Raw genomic sequence first — 15,284 nt, 5'->3', positions numbered from 1 at the left:
AAAATTTAAGACAAAGAAAAATTATTGAAAGCAGCAAGGGAAAAAGGACAAATAACATACAAGGGAACTCCCATAAAGTTAACAGCTGATTTCTCAGCAGAAACTCTACAAGCCACAAGGGAGTGGCGTGATATACTTCAAGTAATGAAAGGGAGAGAACCTACAAATAAGATTACTCTACCCGGCAAGGATCTCATTCAGATTCAATGGAGAAATCAAAAGCTTTACAGACAAGCAAAAGCTAACAGAATTCAACACCACCAAACCAGCTCTAATACAAATGCTAAAGGAACTTCTCTAAGTGGGAAACACGAGAGAAGAAAAGGATCCACAAAAACAAACCCAAAACAATTAAGAAAGTGGTCATAGGAACATACATATTGATAATTACCTTAAACGTGAATGGATTAAATGCTCCAACCAAAAGACACAGGCTTGCTGAATGGATACAAAAACAAGACCCACATATATGCTGTCTACAAGAGACCCACTTCAGACCTAGGGACACATATAGACTGAAAATGAGGGGATGGAAAAAGATATTCCATGCAAATGGAAATCAAAAGAAAGCTGGAATAGCTATACTCATATCAGATAAAATAGACTTTAAAATAAAGAATGTTACAAGAGACAGGGAAGGACACTACATAATGATCAAGGGATCAATCCATGAAGAAGATATAACAATTATAAATATATATGCACCCAACATAGGAGCACCTCAATACATAAGGCAACTGCTAAGAGCTATAAAAGAGGAAATCGATAGTAACACAATAATAGTGGGGGACTTTAACACCTAATTTACACCAATGGAGAGATCATGCAGAATAAAAATAAATAAGGAAACAGAAGCTTTAAATGACACAATAGACCAGATAGATTTAATTGATATTTATAGGACATTCCATCCAAAAACAGCAGATTGCACTTTCTTCTCAAGTGCGCACAGAACATTCTCCATGATAGATCACACCTTGGGTCACAAATCAAGACTCAGTAAATTTAAGAAAATTGAAAGCATATCAAGCATCTTTTCTGACCACAATGCTATGAGATTAGAAATGAATTACAGGGAAAAAAACGTTAAAAATACAAACACATGGATGCTAAACAATATGTTACTAAATAACCAAGAGATCACTGAAGAAATCAAAGAGGAAATCAAAAAATACCTAGAGACAAATGACAATGAAAACACGATGATCCAAAACCTATGGGATGCAGCAAAAGCAGTTCTAAGAGGGAAGTTTATAGCTATACAAGCCTACCTCAAGAAACAGGAAACATCTACCCCAATAAAGATGTTAAAAAAAAAAAAAAAAGAAACAGGAAACATCTCAAGTAAACAATCTAACCTTACACCTAAGGGAACTAGAGAAAGAAGAACAAACAAAACCCCAAGTTAGTAGAAGGAAAGAAATCATAAAGATCAGAGCAGAAATAAATGAAATAGAAACAAAGAAAACAATAGCAAAGATCAATAAAACTAAAAGCTGGTTCTTTGAGAAGATAAACAAAACTGATAAACCATTAGCCAGACTCATCAAGAAAAAGAGGGAGAGGACTCAAATCAATAAAATTAGAAATCAAAAAGGAGAGGTTACAACAGACATCGCAGAAATACAAAGCATCCTAAGAGACTACTACAAGCAACTCTATGCCAATGAAATGGACAACCTGGAAGAAATGGACAAATTCTTAGAAAGGTATAACCTTCCAAGACTGAACCAGGAAGAAATAGAAAACATGAACAGACCAATCACAAGTAATGAAATTGAAACTGTGATTAAAAATCTTCCAACAAGAGATATGGGAACATATATATATGTATAACTGATTCACTTTGTTATAGAGCAGAAACAAACACACCATTGTAAAGCAATTATACATCAATAAAGATGTAAAAAAAAAACAGTTTTCAACTTGGACTAATGGCACATCAAAACCTTTTATATTGGGCTTCCCTAGTGGCACAGTGGTTAAGAATCCAACTGCCAATGCAGGAGACACGGGTTCAAGCTCTGTTCCGGGAAGATCTCACATACCACGGAGCAATTAAGCCCATGTGCCACAACTACTGAGCCTGCACTCTACAGCCACGAGCCAAAACTACTGAGCCTGTGTGCCACAACTACTGAAGCCCGCGCACCTAGAGCCCATGCTCCACAATAAGAGAAGCCATTGCAACGTGAAGCCCGTGCACCACAACGAAAAGTAGCCCCCGCTCACCACAACAAGAGAAAGCTCACATGCAGCCACACAGCCAAAAATAAATAAATAAGTAAATTTATTAAAAAAGTAATAAAAATAAATAGACTTAAAAAAATCTTCCAACAAACAAAAGTCCAGGACCAGATGGCTTCACAGGTGAATTCTATCAAACATTTAGAGAAGAGCTAACACCCATCCTTCTCAAACTCTTCCAAAAATTTGCAGAGGAAGGAACACTCCCAAACTCATTCTATGAGGCCACCATCACCCTGATACCAAAACCACACAAAGATACTACAAAAAAAAAAAATTACAGACCAATATCACTGATGAATATAGATGCAAAAATCCTCAGAAAAATACTAGCAAAGAGAATCCAACAACACATTAAAAGGATGATACACCATGATCAAATGGGATTTATCCCAGGGATGCAAGGATTCTTCAATATGTGTAAATCAATGTGATACCCCATATTAACAAATTGAAGAATAAAAACCATATGATCATCTCAATAGATGCAGAAAAAGCTTTTGACAAAATTCAACACCCATTTATGATAAAATACTTTCCAGAAAGTGGGCATAGAGGGAATCTACCTCAACATAATAAAGGCCATATATGACAAATCCACAGCAAACATCATTCTCAATGGTGAAAAACTGAAAGCATTTCCTCTGAGATCAGGAACGAGATAAGGATGTCCACGCTCACCACTATTATGCAACATAGTTTTGGAAGTCCGAGCCATGGCAATCAAAGAAGAAAAAGAAATAAAAGGAATCCAAATTGGAAAAGAAGAAGTAAAACTGTCACTGTTTGCAGATGACATGATACTATACATAGAGAATCCTAAAAATGCCACCAGAAAACTACTAGAGCTAATCAATGAATTTGGTAAAATTGCAGTATAAAAAATTAATGCACAGAAATCTCTTGCATTCCTATACACTAATGATGAAAAATCTGAAAGAGAATTTATAGAAACACTCCTATTTACCACTGCAACAAAAAGAATAAAATACCTACGAATAAACCTACCTAGGGAGACAAAAGATCTGTATGCAGAAAACTATAAGACACTGATGAAAGAAATTAAAGAGGATAACAACAGATGGAGAGATATACCATGTTCTTGGATTGGAAGAATCAATATTGTGAAAATGACTATACTACCCAAAGCAATCTACAGATTCAGTGCAATCCCTATCAAATTACCAATGGCATTTTTTATGGAACTAGAACAAATCATCTTAAAATTTGTATGGAGACACAAAAGACCCCGAATAGCCAAAGCAGTCTTGAGGGAAAAAAACGGAGCTGGAAGAATCAGACTGCCTGACTTCAGACTATACTACAAAGCTACAGTAATCAAGACAATATGGTACTGACACAAAAACAGAAACATAGATCAATGGGACAAGATAGAAAGCCCAGAGACAAACCCACGCACCTATGGTCAACTAATCTATGACAAAGGAGGCAAAGGTATACAATGGAGAAAAGACAGTCTCTTCAATAAGTGGTACTGGGAAAACTGGACAGCTACATGTAAAAGAATGAAATTAGAATACTCCCTAACACCATACACAAAAATAAACTCAAAATGGATTCAAGACCTAAATGTAAGACCGGACACTATCAAACTCTTAGAGGAAAACATAGGAAGAACACTTTTTGACATAAATCACAGCAAGATCTTTTTTGATCCACCTCCTAGAGTAATGGAAATAAAAACAAAAATAAACAAATGGGACCTAGTGAAACATAAAAGCTTTTGCACAGTAAAGGAAACCATAAACAAGATGAAAAGACAACCCTCAGAATGGGAGGGTTGCAAACAAATCAACGGACAAAGGATTAATCTCCAAAATATATAAACAGCTCATGCAGCTCAATATTAAAGAAACAAACAACCCAATCCAAAAATGGGCAGAAGAGTTAAATAGACATTTCTCCAAAGAAGACATACAGATGGCTAAGAAGCACATGAAAAGCTGCTCAACATCACTAATTATTAGAGAAATGCAAATCAAAACTACAATGAGGTATCACCTCACAACAGTTAGAATGGCCGTCATCAGAAAATCTACAAACAACAAATGCTGGAGAGGGTGTGGAGAAAAGGGAACTCTCTTGCACTGTTGGTGGGAATGTAAATTGATACAGCCACTATGGAGAACAGTATGGAGGTTCCTTAAAAAACTAAAAATAGAACTACCATATGACCCAGCAATTCCACTACTGGGCATATACCCAGAGAAAACCATAATTCAAAAAGACATATGTACCCCAATGTTCATTGCAGCACTATTTACAATAGGCAGGTCATGGAAGCAACCTAAATGCCCATCGACAGATGAATGGATAAAGAAGTTGTGGTACATATATACAACAGAATGTTACTCAGCCATAAAAAGGAACGAAATTGAGCCATTTGTTGAGACGTGGATGGACCTAGAGACTGTCATACAGACTGAAGTAAGTCAGAAAGAGAAAAACAAATATCGTATATTAACGCATGTATGTGGAACCTAGAAAAATGGTACAGATGAAATGGTTTGCAGGCAGAAGTTGAGAGACAGATGTTGAGAACAAACGTATGGACACCAAGGGAGGAGACCGCAGTGGGTTGGGGATGGTGGTGTGCTGAATTGGGCGATTGGGATTGACATGTATACACTGATGTGTATAAAATTGGTGACTAATAAGAACCTGCAGTGTAAACAAACAAACAAACAAACAAAAAACAACTAATAATAAACTTTCTTTGGGTTATTTGTATGGAAATACGTTAATATAAATGTTTCAGACATTACATGAAATTTCTAAAAATCTTATATGTTCTGGCATAATGTTATAAGTCATAATTCTAGTTATTACTTTAAAATGTATATCTCAGAAATAACTAAATTTCCTTGTCAACTGCATTATTATGAACTTTCATCAATCTTTAACTGTGGTCATTTTTAAGTCTTTTGTCATTTACAGACAGTTCTGGGTGTACTCTGATGCTTTTGCAAAAATGTTCCGATAAAAGGGTTTCATCTTCAAGGAATTCATGGAAAAGACTCTGACGAGTACAGGTTTCTGGTAACTGACTATACTGCTGAAGTGAATGAATAAGCATTTTCAGAACTCTAATGGAAAACTGATGAATTCATTAAAGTGCTAACAAAAGATCAAGAAAAAAAATTAATTACATGGGACCGAGTGACCTGATGAGGATGTCTATAATTTTTATGACTTTCTGTTTGAATAATAAAGAAAGAAAGAAAGAAAGAAAGAAAGAAAGAAAGAAAGAAAGAAAGAAGATGGTTTGTTTGAGTTGTTGGAATAAATCACAATGTCCTGTTTCTATTTTGTCCTTTCACAAGGATTTCCACAGTCCCTATTAAGATATATTTTTTAATAAAGGGAAAATATCCATTCAATGGATAATTGAAATTCTATCATGTGCATTCACCAGTGTAAAGATCTTACTCTGGAGGAGCTTAAAATACAATAAGGATCAACATTAAGGTCAATCACATTCTTTAATAGCTAATTTATTTATTTATTTTAATAGCTAATTTATTTATTTATTTTATCTAACTGGTTATGTTACTGTGATGCTAGCCTTCTCTTTTTTTTTGGACCTTGTAATATGAAATAATGAGTTTCTTGCCTTTTTTTTTTTTTTTTTTTTTATGCGGTACGCGGGCCTCTCACTGTTGTGGCCTCTCCCGTTGTGGAGCACAGGCTCCGGATGCGCAGGTCCAGCGGCCACGGCTCACAGGCCTAGCCGCTCCGCGGAATGTGGGATCCTCCCAGACCGGGGCACGAACCCGTGTCCCCTGCATCGGCAGGAGGACTCTCAACCACTGCGCCACCAGGGAAGCCCTCTTGCTATTTTTTAGTGTTGGTTGAAAAGTCCCATATCAACGTTTATGTTCTTCCTTAAACAGTCTTTTGTGATTAGATTCTTAGCTGTAGTAAGCCTATCGAGTTTTTCTATATTTGACTCATCGTATATTTTAATGAAAAGCAGGGTGCCCAAAATCTCAATAATATGTGATTATTAGAGTGATTTATTAAAAATAATATCTCATGACAACAATGCTTCTGATATGAACTATTTTAAAACCCTCTTATAAGCTCAGCCTTTTCATTGCTCTTTGAATATAATATCACTTATTTTGGTGTATAGCAAGGATGATAAATAGAAAATTAATACATTTTTAACAATAAATATTCCTTAGAACTTGTTCCTGGTCAATCTGTGCATCTTTCTTTATTTTAGCTCCTATTGTTTCCTTTCAATTCTTTCTAGTCCTTCTGCTAGAAGCCAAATGGCCTAGTCATAATTCTGCAGGATTTGTGTTTTCTCACTGGTGAAGCTACTGACTGTGCATAACTTTGAAGGAAAAAAATTAAATGATACACGGAGAGTTCACTGATGACAAATGTCTTACTGATTCTGGATGAAGATTAAAATAAATTATTTGTTTAATAATACTGCTTAAGAACTGCCAGCCTTCTGGAAAATGACATATAATTGTCACAGTGAGTTTTTTCTCCAGTTGAAGGTATTTAAAGATTGTAGTCCCTTGAGGATAAACTAATTTGAATTCTTCTGAAAGTCTAATACATTTATTTAAAAAAGACATTTAAGTAAAGCAATAAAAAGGGAGTCCTCAATTTATTAACAATTTCTCCCTATCACTTATCGTACTGTCATCATTTCCAGATGAAAAACTTATTTTCAATATAGTCTTAATATTTATTATAGACCCAGAAGAAGAGACACAGATTTTATCCTTGTTTAGGGAAAAGGTAATAAAACAATTCAAAAAGTATAAAACATTCTCTCTTATGTGGTTCAATAAATGGAATGGGATATTCTGGCTAATCAAATAAGAGATGTAATATTAAGAAAATTCTGGCTAATCAAATAAGAGATGTAATATTAAGAAACCTGTAGAATCCTAGTAGAGTTTTGATTTTTTAAAGAATTTACTACATTAAAATTCCTATGGAAGTACAATGGCTGCTTTAGGACATACTTTAAGACTTTACAGTGCCTCAGAAACATTATTATGTCATTAAAATGTAGATAAACTCATTCTTTCACACAACAAATATTGATTGCTTATTAGGTGGCAGGTTACATGTTGGAATACAAAGACATTTAATCCATGTTCCCTTCTGTAAAGAAGATTCTAGTCTGAGAGGAGGAGACAGACAAAAATGTATATATCTAGTGATAAGTTAAATATGGTGTTTTAATTTGGATTTCCCCAAAAGCAGACTCTGTTACAAATACATGGCTACATGTAGTTTATTTGGAAGACGATCCTTGGATCACAGATGAGCAGGTTACCACGTGGGCAACTGAGGTTCAATTCCATGGGTCCTTGTGAGGAACCCTGTGCAGCATACCTCAGAATCAACCCAGTGAGGGTTAGAGAGACTGAGTTTTCCATTATACACTTCCTCATTGGTTGAAGCTTGTCTTTGGAACTTCTAGGCTGTCAGCTAGAAAACACCCTTAGACAGAGAAGCAGAAAATGCAGTTTCTTGAGGTGGGAAGCCATTGCCATGCAGGGGAAAGTATTCATCACAGATGCAGGTAGGCTCTGAAGTAGCCCAGAGGGTATGGAATGTATAGTACTAGCAGTCTCTGCTGCACATGATGCTGTAGAAGTCTATCATTGTGGAGTAGGGACCCAGAAGAGGAAAATATTAGTCCTATCTGGTGAATCAGGGAAGACTTCAACGACAGCAGATGCCTAAGCTGAGTAGGTGTTCTCTGGGAAAATGTAGTGGAGTGATGTGGAGGGCTGCTACTTACTCGCAAATAAATATAGTGGAATACCGGATTACAGAGAGGCCGGGGAGCATGGAGTCCCACCTATGCAGTAGCCAGGGTCAAATTCACTGCTGAGATAAATACACATGTGCTTTGGCTTAGGTAGATACAGGCACCAGTGGAGCCAGTTTTCAAAGCCAATGTACATGTTTTGAGCTATTGACCATGTAACAGGCAGTTTCTTGTGAGAATTACAGAAACAACTGCTTTACTTCTCAATCTTGGATTTGATCAGAAGATGTGAAGGTGGAATTAGGAAGCTGGAAGCAGACAGACTAGAGTGTGACTCCCTGGAGTTCTGTAGGTAGAGAGACTAAGTTCCAGGAGAACAGAAGAGGGCGGGGTGGGGCCTTGGCCTCATAGAAAATGGGGAACTGGATCAGTTTTCATGGCAGGTACTAGAATGTAGAGTATGAGGTAGAGACCAGAAACACAGTTCTTGAAATTGTGCTCCAAATAGAGACAGAGAAACAAAGCAGGATCCTACTGACTAGAACTGAGACACCAAGTCAGAGCAAGAATAGTAGCAACAGTGATAGCAAGAGCACCTAAGCTATAAAAGTATGATTTCTGTATTTCCTTCTAGACAAAGTCAGTAGTTTGGAAACATTTATGAGCATAAGAATCATTTGGCAGGCTTCTTTTAAATATTCAGATTCCCTAAGTTCTAACTGTACCCTGCTTACCTATCACACTTCCGTAAATCTGTAGGGAAACGGAGGAATCAGCATTTTTAACAAGGGTCCCAAGTGACTCAAATGCAGGTGATCTGGGCTCTATGTGATAAAAAACAAGACAAAAACCCCTCTGTATTAAGGTAAGGTTGATTCCAGGATCTGGGAAAGAAGTGAGTTTCAACTGACCCCAACAATGAGTAAAGCAGAGTGATCAACTCATCCCAGTATACCTAGAACTTCCACAGTTTTAGCATGGACAGTCCCATGTCCCAGAAAACCAGTCCTGGGACAGTCAGCCACCCTAACATAAAGGGAAGTTCCGTTGAACCAGGTAGCTCATGGGAGACCTAAGAATCATCACATCAATTCTGTGCATCCCTGTAGACTCCATATTACACCAACATTCTATTCCCCACACACAGCTCATGTTACTCCTTTCTTAAGTCAACTCTATAATTTTTGTTGAGGTAAGATCTGAAATTTAAAACCTCATGACATGCTGGGTTGAGGTCCTGCTCCCAGAGGCTACCTACCTACCCCAAATTCCCTTACCCTCATGCTTGGAAATAGAAGAACTCCAGAAAATAAAAGGGAATCAGAGAAAAGCAAATACAAGAGCACACTAGCTTTTGGATGACTATCTGTAAAAAACACCCTAGTATCATGTGCAAGACTGGCTCTGGGGCCAGGTACCTGGGCTGTATCTCTGCTCTGCCACTGACACGATATGTGAACTGGGTCAAGTTACCTCTGCTCTAAGCCCCTGTTTCCTCATCTATAATGTGGAAATATTCATATTAATCATCATAAGAATCATAATAGTGTCTACTTCATAGGATTAAATTAGTCAATGCATGTGATGCCCTCAGGACAGTGTCTGCCACATAGTAATCACTCCACAAATGGAAGTTATTATGATTATTAAAACCCTAAAATTTAATATAACTCCAAGTCATCCAGTTACTTGTATGAATAACCCTAGTCTTTCAGGACCTAAACAAATTAAGTTGTAACATTCAAAGTCATTTTATACAAAGAAACTTCTCTTCCTATCACCTAAAGTACCATGTGGGAAAATTTACCCTGCACTTCAGCCTCTCTCTGGCGCTGGTGGAAGGAAGGATGAATCAGCCCCACACAGGATGTTTATTAGGGCTCCAGTAGGGCTGGAGCATCCAGAAAACTCACAAGCTCAGGGAGGAGGCTTGGAAGCACTTCAAAGCCTGCAGACACTCAGATTGCTTCCGGAGGCGGGTGGATTAGTATTGGTGGTCTGTCCTTAACCACACACTTCACCTCCATTTTTCTCAGCCCTCTTCACCTTTCCCTCTGACTATGACAATGAGAATATTGAAATCAATAAATTCACCCTCCTTGCTCCAAATACTCAAGTGCTTTGAAATGAAAAATGGTTCAGGAGGAAGAAGCCAAGGCAGAGGCAGGGAGGACACAGGTGAATTTAGAACTGGCAATGACTACAGTCTAAAGGGAAAGGGAGAGAGGACAGTGGACTAAAAGGGAGAAGACTCAGGTCTCACACCCGTTTATCCACTAGTCAGTAGTAGGGACAGGAAATTTTAATTCAACAGACCCTGCAATTCCTCCTCTGTAAAATGAAGGCACTGATCCAGATAAACAGCTATTATGCCTTCTGGTTCTAAAAGTCCTCAACATATTTTTATGATAAAATGTCAGACGGTTGGTTTTAGCTTTATTCATCTCTCTCATAAGTTCCCCTCTCCTTCTCACCCTGTTACTAGACATTCTTCCAACATCCATTCTCAATTTAAACCAACTTACACGTTTGTCTTCCCTGCTAGACTAGAAGTTCTTCAATGGAAGATATTTTGTTTTAATCTTGTCTTATCCCCAGAACTTAGAACCACGCCTGACATGTAAAGACGTTCAGTAAGTGTTTTGGAACTGAATTACCACACTAACCTCCAAATGTGTATTAGTCAGGATCTCAGCTAGAAACAGATGGCCCACTCACCCTGAATAATTGAGGACAGTTGACTAAAGGGGCTATTGACAAGGTCTAGGCAGAGTGAGGGTAAGTTCACCATGACTGGATGGTGAAGCACCCTCAGGTACAATAGCAAAGAGTTACTACCCCTTCTAGTCCTGAAGGGGTAAGGGAAGAAGGCTGTTGCAGAAGCCCTAAGAAAGTTGCTGAAGCCATAGATATTGAAAGAGGCCTGCCTGATAGGAGCTGGGACCCTCCTTAGAACGAAGCAGCCAACCTGCATCCTAGTAGGGAAGGAAATGGGGGCCCTAACCTCACCCTCCCCTGCCCGTCAAGTCCCTCAAGCTCCTGCCAGTGCCTCTATTGGCTGAACACAACAGGAAGGTGAGAGCATGGTGGAGGATCTAAGCTCTTCAGCAAGGTGAGCCCCTGGGGCACAGAGTGGGGTGACAAGGGTGGAGAGCAGATCCTGTGGGGCGAACAGAGAACAACCAGCACACTTGTTCCCTGCATCACTGCCTCCTCCTTTCAAAATGACCTTGAATGACTGTGTCCTTTCAGGTAATTTCTTTTCTCCACAAATATATGGACATTTCTTTATCAAATATGTACATACTATATACACACACTCCCTGACCTACAATGGTTTGACTTATAATTTTTCAACTTAATGATGGTATGAAAGCCACACACATTCAGTAAAAATCTAACTTCGAATTTTGAATTTTGACTTTTTCCTAGGCTAACAATAAATGGTACCATCCTCTCTCATGATGCTGGGCAGCTGCAGTGAGTTGTATCTCCAAGTCAGCCCAGGATAAACAACTGATACACTTACAACCATTCTGTACCCATACAACCATTCTGTTTTTCATTTTCAGCACGGTATTCAATACATTACAGGAGATATTCAATACTTTATTATAAAATGGGCTTTGTGTTAGATAATTTCGCCCAACTGTAGGCTAATGTAGGTGTTCTGAGCACGTGTAAGGTAGGCTAGGCTCAGCTATGATGTTCTGTAGGTTAGGTGTATTAATGCATTTTCAACTTACGATATTTTCAACTTACGATGAGTTTGTCAGGACATAACCCCATCATAAGGTGAGATCTGTACACATGTTTACACATTGCTTAATAGGCGTTGCTTAGTTTCTAGCATAACTTTTTTCTTTTCTCACCAATGAGACTGTAAGCTCCCTAGGGGCAAGAATAATGTCTTCTACTTCTAGAGCTATCTCTAGTGTATTTTTGCTATACATACAACAGGCACTCGATATTTGTAACTTTAATGATCATCTTTAACTAAGTTTTCATATATCAAATTATACAATCAGTTAGCTTTGTCATGTTAGCCAATTTCTAAATCTCTAGGAAGAGCTCAATAAAATATATGGTGTGGCTAATTGCCTACTAACTGTGTTTCTGCTGAGTGATGATCATGGTGGCAAGGTAAGTCTCCTCCCTTAGAAGACAGGCTTTGCATTTCACTCCATAGTAGTTCCTGGAATTCATTCATTCAACAAGCCTTTATCAATATTCACTAGAAGTAAAGTGCTATACAAAGCACTGTGAGAAATCAAAGACCAATCTGACTTATATTCTGTCCCAAGGAACTTAGAGTGCAGCGGGAGAGAGAAAGTACTGATATAACTGGGTGGAAAGAAGGAAAGGAGAGTCGTTTAAAAAAGAGATGAAATGCTAGGAGAGTTCTAAGCAAGAGCAACAGTTTTGATGGAGGAATTCTGTATAGGTTTGAGTTAAGTCTTAAAAAACACAGGCTCTTTGGTCAAGAAGAGATAGGAGAAAGGATACACAATATGCATATGCCTCGGGTGTTTCAGGGGAAAACAATTCTCTTGGTTTTCCTGTAAGTTAAAAGAAAGCGTCTAATGAGTATGTGACTAGGAAAACAATATGCTGAAATCAGATAGAGAGGGCCTTGAATGGCAGGCTGACTCTGAACCACCTTTCTGTAGGCAGTAGGGAACCACTGAAAGATTCTGAGCAGGTAATGAGAGCTGGAACTTCAAAGATAAATACAATGACAATGCACTGAGTGACAATACACTGAGAACTTTCTGTACCAAGCACTGCTCTCAACACTGTGTCCCAGTGGTGTAATCAAGGCTCAGGGTGGAAGGAGCCATCCACTCCAGGACTGATATTGTTTAGAAAGTGCAACCAAAAGAATGGTTTCCTTATTCTTGCTAAACTCTCCATGGACAATGCATCCCTCTTCTTCTTGCCTGCATCTAGGGCAAACCAATATACACATATTAACTCATTTAATCTTCAAAACATCCTTGAGAGGTAGATACCTTTATTATTGCCAGAGAGGCACAGAGAGATAAGTGATTTTCTCAAGCTAACAAAGTTAGTAAATGGCAGAGTCAGGACTTAAATGCTGGCTGTCTGGTTCCGAATAACTACTCCAACTGGCAAGAAGATGATAACTTCTTTGAAATTAGAAGTTGTGCCTATTAAACATAACTCCGTGTAAACCCATGATAAACAGGAACTTAAAGTGGGTTTTTTGGTGATGATTCCAGGCCTAAAAAAATTGATCCATTTTTCTATATACACATAGGATCCTAAAGAGCTCTATCCTGATTTTCAGTTGGTTCTATTTTGAGTCCCAATATACATAAATCAGGGTGTTTACTAAGAATCCAGGTGTATTTGACAAAAACCAAATAACTACAATTGTCTAATCAGGCATATAGAGGTAAGTTCTATGCCAGCAGCTGTATGGGCAGGTCAGGGAGTTACCATTCTCAATGGTTAAGTGAAATCACTTCTTTCATTCTGACTGGGACAGGCTATTTGCAACATTTCTTTTCAAGTGGTACAAGCACTGTTATTCAAAATGGTTGCTCTTGATATTAAACCCTTTAACTATTATAAATGCCAAGGGCGGAAGCTCCTTGTCACACTACGTTTCAAGCATGATTAGGCGTTACAAGAGAGTTTCACATTATTATTTTTTACTCAAAACTTACATTGCATTTTGGATAAGAAACCCTTCTGATTTGTGGATTCGGTACTCATAGTTTCGACTGTGTGATGCTTCCTGATTCTACGTGTTCATCCAGCCTCCTCCTCTGCACCATGCCTGCTTCCCCCAAACTCTCTTCTCTCCCTCTCAGTCGCCACCATCTCCTCCACCACCACCACACACCGTTGCCTCAGAACCCAGTGGGACTATTGGCACAGCTACACAACCTGGCAAATTATGACAGCCTGAACTTGAATCAAACCCCTACGGGTTAAAATAATAGTAACAGCAACAATAACTACAATTGCTAATACCCATTTAGTGCTTACCACTTCACCTGCACAATTTCATTTAATCCTCAACTCTACGTAGGAACTATTCCTATCCCCATTTTCAACATGAAAAAAATGGAAACTCAAAGGGGTTCAGTGAAGTAGTCAATATCATACCGTTCATAAATTGTAGTGTCTAGATTTGCTGGGAGGCCAGCAAAGGACTTCAGAGTCCTTTCTCTTAGCCCCTCCACTGCACAAAGGGTTTCCCCTGCAGTGGTACAATCAGAAGAAATAAAACAGCAAAGGAAAGATGGAGAGTCTGAAAAAAAAGGAAGGTTTAAAGCCATTTCTGAAAGAAGCAAGACTCTTAAGATAGTTGTCTCTTTGGGTGGGTATGGCAGGTAGGAAAGGGTCTTTTTTCCTCTTGGGCAGAGTTGAGCATTTGCAAAATTCTGTGAACCCCTACTGGGTCATCTCCATGGCTGTGGCTGGCTGACACTCCTACTATTAAAAAAAAAAAAAAAAAAGATTCTAGGAAACTTAAATCACTTTCCCCAAAATATGAGAATCTCAGATCTCTGACCCTCCCCAGTAAGACCTTAGTCTATTTATTTAGTGCATAGAACTCTTTTGCCTTGCATTAGCAAAATAAAGTTTAAAAAAACAAAATGAGATTTTTATCCACAATATGTTAAATGAAACTCTCCAAATTAAGCCCATTTTTTAAGGTAATTGAATGGCTTGTTTAAGTTTTTTACTTATTTAAGAGCAATTCCATTCCACCGACTTTGCCAATTAGCATATAAGACATTTACCAGCACACTGTAAATGTAAGGGTGCTTCATCTATTCCTCTTTTCTCCTAGTCAATATATCTTTTTAATCAGAGAGGAAGAGGAAAAAAAACAAAAAGCCCACCAAATACCCCTGCACAGCAATGCCAGACCTGAAGATACATTATAATGGCAAACATGTCCTCAATCCAAAATGAACATACTTCATTTCTCCCTTGGCTTATCTCATTTTAATCTCATAATGTATGTGTAGATCCTTCTGGATCCAAATAATGTGGAGTATCCACAGAGCTTTTTTTTAACCTCTTCCAGCTTTGCATTCCAGATGCTCAGATGGCCTGGTACAGGAGAGAAAGATAAAGTGGTAGAAGACTTGCTTAATCAGCACGTGCATTCGTGCAGTAAGTTCTCTCCTGAATAAGCAAGACGGTAGATAGGCCTTTTCAAGCATAATAATCCTGAACAATTCTTAGACACTGCTTGGAAAGTTCATTTACGAATGTTGATTTG

Source organism: Globicephala melas, chromosome 11 (genome assembly GCF_963455315.2).
Source record: "Globicephala melas chromosome 11, mGloMel1.2, whole genome shotgun sequence".
Classification (NCBI taxonomy): Eukaryota; Metazoa; Chordata; class Mammalia; order Artiodactyla; family Delphinidae; genus Globicephala; species Globicephala melas.
Note: the sequence above shows the minus strand (reverse complement) of the source record.